This window comes from Rhincodon typus, chromosome 33 (genome assembly GCF_021869965.1).
Source record: "Rhincodon typus isolate 14 chromosome 33, sRhiTyp1.1, whole genome shotgun sequence".
Classification (NCBI taxonomy): domain Eukaryota; kingdom Metazoa; phylum Chordata; class Chondrichthyes; order Orectolobiformes; family Rhincodontidae; genus Rhincodon; species Rhincodon typus.
This window is the reverse complement of record NC_063364.1, coordinates 30,333,987-30,340,041: the sequence shown is the minus strand read 5'-3', so window position 1 is coordinate 30,340,041 and position 6,055 is coordinate 30,333,987. Positions and strand designations below refer to the sequence as shown.

Below are 6,055 nucleotides of genomic sequence, written 5' to 3'. Positions count from 1 at the left end.
CACACACACACACACACACACACACACACACACACAGACACACACACACACTCTCTCTCTCTCCCTCAACTACGCCATGAATATCACAGACACTTTAATAAGAGAGGTCCTCAGTTCATGCCTCATTTGAAGAGTGTGGTCTCCTACAATGTAGCATACCCTGAGAACTGCACCGCATCTCAGCCTTACCATTAATGAGCTTGAACCTACAACATCCTGAAAAAGTATGAGTGCTACTTACACTCCACTCTCTACTCCATCCCCAGAATTTATTTTCAAGGTATTACAATCTTATTTTATAATTTGATTGTTACAAAATCAAATAATTGTATTATTTTCTATTAAAGCTAAGTGAGAGTGATGATTCTGTTAAGGTGTAATTTGATTAAGGTGTAAACCACCTTTCAGGAAAGACAATAATAGACACATCAGTTTTTCCAAAATGTGATCTGAAACCAATCAAATGTGAGCCCTTGAATCACTTGTGAGTAAATAGAGACAGTGGAATTGCTGCCTGTGATGATGTGATTTTCTGGGGTCTGCTTTAAGTTTAAGTTGAGAGAAACGGGCTTTTTGAAATGTGCAAAAACTCACTGATGTTAAAGCATCTGTGTTACATCAACCTGCTTCCAGACACTGAAGCAAATCACTCATAGTACACTGACCAAATTGAACATTAACTCATTGCAAGGAAAGTCAACAGGCAACATCTGCACAGTAGTCAAGTGTGATAAATATGTGCCAATTCAGGAAACAGGTTGACATATCCAACACAACGCAAAAACTAAAATTGAAGTCACTTTCTCCGAATGCATGGGGCATTTGTATTTAGATAGATCAACTAGTGACGCAAATGGAGATAAATGGTTTTGATTTAATTGCCATTACAGAGACATGATTGTCGGGTGGCAAATGTTGGGAAATAAATGTTCAAGGGTATACAACATTTCAAAAAGATAGACAGAATAGTGAAGGAGGAGGAGCAGCCCTGATAGTAATGAATGATATAGAGACGTTAGTGAGAAAGGATCTTGACTCAGAAAATTAGGACGTAAAATCACGATGGGTGGTGATTAGCATTCCCAAGATTTTGGGAATAGTTTCTAGGTCGGTTATTGCACCCCACTATCTCTGCACCCCACCCCCTATCCCCTGCCAGTAGTTGCACTGTTAGAAAAGCATTGCACAAGAAATTATTGGAGCTTGTAGCAAAGTCAATGCAATGTTGTACAGCACTAGTCCTCAGACTGACTGGGCCAGTTAAATGGGCAAAAGTAGTCTGGAAGATGAATTGTAAAACACTTTAATGGCATAATATATATATGTATCATAATACATGTGAATCCTACATTAAGTCTGAAAAAATATACTTCAATTATAATCAAGAATCATAAACTTAAGACATGGACATTACTGAAAAAGACAGCATTTTTTGACCATCCCTAATTAGTCTTGACATTGTTACGTCATTGCATAGGGCAGTCTGGAGTCATATGTAGGCCAGTCCAGGTAAGGATGGTGATTTCCTTCTGTAAATGAAACAGATGGACTTTACAGCAATTGTTGATAGTCCTCATGGTCAGGAATATAAATATAAATTTATGAACAGAAAGAAAGGGAGTAGCTAAAGTGAATGTTGGTCCTTTGGAAACAGAGAATTAAATATTTTGGGCATTGAGGAAACAACAAAGATATTGAACAAATATTTTGTGTCTGTCTTCACAATAGAAAACATAAGTTACGTGCCAAAAATAAGGAGTAACCTAACTGATAATAAGAGTAAGGGATTTAAGATAATTAATATTCACAGAGAACAAGTACTGGAGGAACATCAAGACTTTAAAATCTGACAAGTCTCTAGAAGTTGTCTGTCTACCCGCTAGGTTTATGAAGCCAACTGATGCACTGGTTATGATTTTCCAACCTTTTCTAGACTCTGTAACACTCTTGGCAGATGGGAAGTTAGCAAATGTAGCACTACTCTTCAATGATGTACAGAGAAAAAAATAGAGATCTACAGGCACGATAGGCTGACATCAGTTGTCATGAAATTGTTGGAACCAATTAATAAGGAAATTTTAACAATGCATTTAGAAAAGAATTGTATGAACAGAACAAATGAATATGGTTTTACCAAACAAAACTCTCATTTTCCAAATTTATTAGAGTTTTAGGATGCTAAAGCTGGAAGGGTGGAGAAAGGGCAACTGTAATATATCTGTATTTCAGAAAGGTATCTTGAAAACCAAAGGTTAATAAACACGTTTTAAGGTGGCTTCACAAACCAACCAGTTCTTATGTTATGACCATTTCCCAGGTGAAATTCTCCAATCTGTTACAGTTCCACTCAGGATACCCCAAATTATTAAGCTCCTGGATAAAGGGGTTAGAGGTGGCTCCACTCTTTGATCCACCCTTCTCCCTAGAGTGGTTGCAACAGCAAGGTTAATTTAAAAGGTATCCCTTCCCTTTATCGAGACCCAATGAAATAATGTTTTAAAAGGAGTCCAATCTACCAGGCTTTCTTACATTTAAAAAAGAGAGAGTTTACTAGTTATTCAATATAAGAATAAATAATAAGGCAACGAACATTCACACAGATTAGGAACAAGGATCAATCACTGAGCTGTTTGTGAGGAACAGATAGTGGAATGTTACGGCTGTTACTTTGGATGGTACCGGTAATGTTGATGTTGATGTTTGGACAATCAATTTCAAGATTCTTGATTTCACAGGTTGACTGAGTTCCTTTGGCCTGGTTCCTTTCAATGGAGTGGTGGCAGCCAGCACTCAGAACATGACAGTGTCATTAACTCTTTGGCCTGCAGTGCAGGGGTGTTTAGTGGCTGATCTCAAGCAGTGACCTGCACAGCACAGTGGTCCACATTAGTGCGTCAGGTTACCGACACAGAGACCAGAGTTGCAGTTGGTTTTTATGCCAAGGACAACTAGGGACGGGCAATAAATGTTGGCTCAATCAGTGACACCCTTGTCCCAAGAGTAAATAAATAACAGTTGGTTTTGATCCCCTACCTTTTGTATAGCCCTGAAAGGGTAAATCACAAACCTGTCCACAGGAGGTAGCTTCTTGTTGAGAAGGGAGTGGGCAGTCAGCTTCTCGTTTCCTCTTCCTTGTTAGTGTTTCTGTTTGAAGTTTCCCAGATTCCGTACAGCCGTGAGATTCCATCAGTCCGCCCCAGACTCAACCAGAAACTCACCGAAATGACATCCACAGTCAGTTTTAACCATAATCATCCTCTTTTAAAAAAAGACAGGTGTTAGAATTAAAATCTCAGGATGTCCATAAGAAGTCCAAGCTTCCGACCTGTCATCAGGGCAATGGAAAATAATTCCCATCAGGAATAAGCAATAACAGGGGCATTGCTTGAATCTTGAGGAAAGCTAAAACAAAGAACAACATCTCATTTGAGACAATGGAGGGCAAGAAGACAATAAAAGCACAATTGTGCTGCAAGGATTGGTGCTGGGTCTACTGCTTTTCATCATATAGCTAAACAATTTGTATGTGAACATAGAAGGTATGGTTAGTGAAATTGGAGGTGTAGTGCACAGCAAAGCAGATTGCCTCAGAGTACTAAATAAAAACTGAAAGAACTGCGGATGCTATAAATCCGGAACAAAAACAAAGTTGCATGCAAAAGCTCAGCAGGTCTGGCAGATTTCTCCTTCACAAATGCTGCCAGACCTGCTGAGCTTTTCCAGCAACTCTGTTTTTGTTACCTCAGAGTACAATGGGACCTTGATCTGATGGGCCAATGGGCTGAGGAGTGGCAGATGGAGTTTAATTTAGATAAATGTGAGATGCTGCATTTTGGAAAGGCAAATTAGGGCAGGACACATACACTTAATGGTAAGGTCCCAGGGAATGTTGCTGAATAAAGACACCTTGGAGTGCAGGTTCATAGTTCCTTGAAAGCAGAGTCATAGGTAGATAGGACAGTGAAGAACACTTTTGGTATGATTGCCTTTATTGGTCAGTGCATTGAGTACAGGAGTCAGGAGGTCATGCTGCAGCTGTACAGGACATTGCTGAGGCCACTTTTGGAATACAGTGTGCAGTTCTGGTCTCCTTGCTTTAGGAAAGATGTTGTGAAACTTAAAAGTGTTCAGAAAAGATTTACAAGGGTGTTGCCAGGGTTGGAGGGTTTGAACTATAGAGAGAGGTTGAGGCTATTTTCCCTGGAGCATCGGAGGCTGAGGGATGACCTTACAGAGGTTTCTAAAATCATGAGGGACATGGATAGGATGAATAGTCAAGGTCTTTTTCCTAGGGTGGGGAATCTAAAACGAGAGGGCATAGGTTTAAAGTGAGAGGGGAAAGATATAAAAGGGACCTAAGGGGTAACTTTTTCACACAGAGGGTGGTGCATGTATGGAATGAGCTGCCAGAGGAGGTGGTGGAGGCTGGTACAGTATGTAAAAGGCACCTGGATGGGTATATGAATAGGAAGGGTTTAGAGGGATATGGGCCAAATGCTGGCAAATGGGATTAGATTAATTTAGGATAACTGGTTGGGATGGACGAGTTGGACCAAAGGGTCTGTTTCCATGCTGTACATCTCCATGTTAGACAAAAACAGAAAGTGCTGGAGAACCTCAGCAGGTCTGGCAGTGTCAGGGAGAGAGAAAAACAGAGGTAATATTCCAGAACTATTACCTGCTTTGGGAGATGAACAGAGAGTGTGGGACATATTCTGGGCAAAGATAGGGGGAAGATACTGAAAATGTAATTCATCTTCAATTTATGTATTCACAGTCTTTAGCCATTCAAATGAATTGCTGAATTTTATATAAAATAAATCTCTATGTTCCTTAAAGAACATGTCCAGTTTAGATGCCAAGGACAAGAGGAAACTTGCCAATTTGGTATCTTTTTGACGTTGCACTGGAATGTTGCAGCAGAATCAGAGAAGGTTAAAGGACATGCCTGTGTTCTTATTAAATTCGCTCTTGTCAAGCTTTTAGCCTTTGTCCTGTCAGTTTGATTTTCTGCAGCACTGGAGGTCTTTTCAATGAGGTACAGAAGTATCCATCCTCCCTATTCACTGTATGATCTCACCAGCTCACCCAAATGCATACAAGCTCAGTGGCATGCTGACCTTATCAAGGGCATCACAGACCCCTCAAGATTCAGTCTGTTGCAAGAGCACCAAGGGGGTTGCAGGAAGGAGAGAGGCCCCTGCTTTCTTTTCTTAAACTCTTCTCTTCCCTGAAAGAATTTTACAAAGACAGGGGCAGCCTGGGATTAGAATTTTCATCCTCTCCATTCTCCCCCCGCCATTCCCACTTCACCATAACTCCCCCCGCTCCACCCCTCAGCTCAGTGAATGTCAAACAGAAGCGGGGCGGGGGAAGGCGTGTATTTTATATTAAGCTTCACTTTCGAAGTCTAGTGTCCCTTGAGAGAAGGCAGCCAAGGATGGAGAGACAGGATGTGTTTATAGAGATATACTGCCCCATTGTCTAATTCTTTATCAAAATCAAGATTCAGGCAAAGACACACACAGATTGCCTCGTCCAGTGCACTGTGATTATAAATGTAGAAATACCTTATTTCCAGGGGAGAATGGAAAGTTGCAAAACGATACAGCTTGTTTGCTTTCCTGCTTTCTGCTCGAACACAGCAAACGGCAGGTTGAGAGTCTGCCACAAGAGAGCAGCAATTTGCAAGAGGTTTCACTGATTCAAATGCCTTCTGTGTCCCGAACTAAAACAGAAAACTCCACACGGGTTTACACAACTTCCAGCTCCAGTTTCAGAGAATTGCACGGAACAGAAAGAGGCCAGTCAGCCCATCACACTCGTGCTGGGTCTTCAAAAGAACGGTCCTGTCAGCCCCAATCTCCTTGGTCTTTGCTCACTTCCGTGCAAACTTTTCTCTCTTTCCAAATTAACCAATTCTATTCCTGAGTTTGTTAATTTTGGTGCATAATGAGGGAAAAAAGTTTAAAGGCCAGCACTGCAGGAAGTCAGCAAGATTGAAAAGACAGGGAGGGATATAAGATGAATGACAGTCACAATGCTAAGACAGAAC

At 40.9% G+C, this 6,055-nt stretch overlaps 1 long non-coding RNA gene across 1 annotated transcript in view; it reads right to left on the bottom strand.

The window, feature by feature from the left end:
* LOC125486770 overlaps positions 1-5,646 on the bottom strand; it is a 15,193-nt gene extending 9,547 nt beyond the window's left edge. The window contains exons 1-2 of the long non-coding RNA XR_007265393.1: positions 5,571-5,646; positions 3,068-3,258 (exon numbers count right to left, since the gene is read on the bottom strand). This is a non-coding gene — a long non-coding RNA (uncharacterized LOC125486770). The remainder of the gene's footprint in view (positions 1-3,067; positions 3,259-5,570) is intronic.
* Positions 5,647-6,055: the final 409 nt, after the last annotated feature.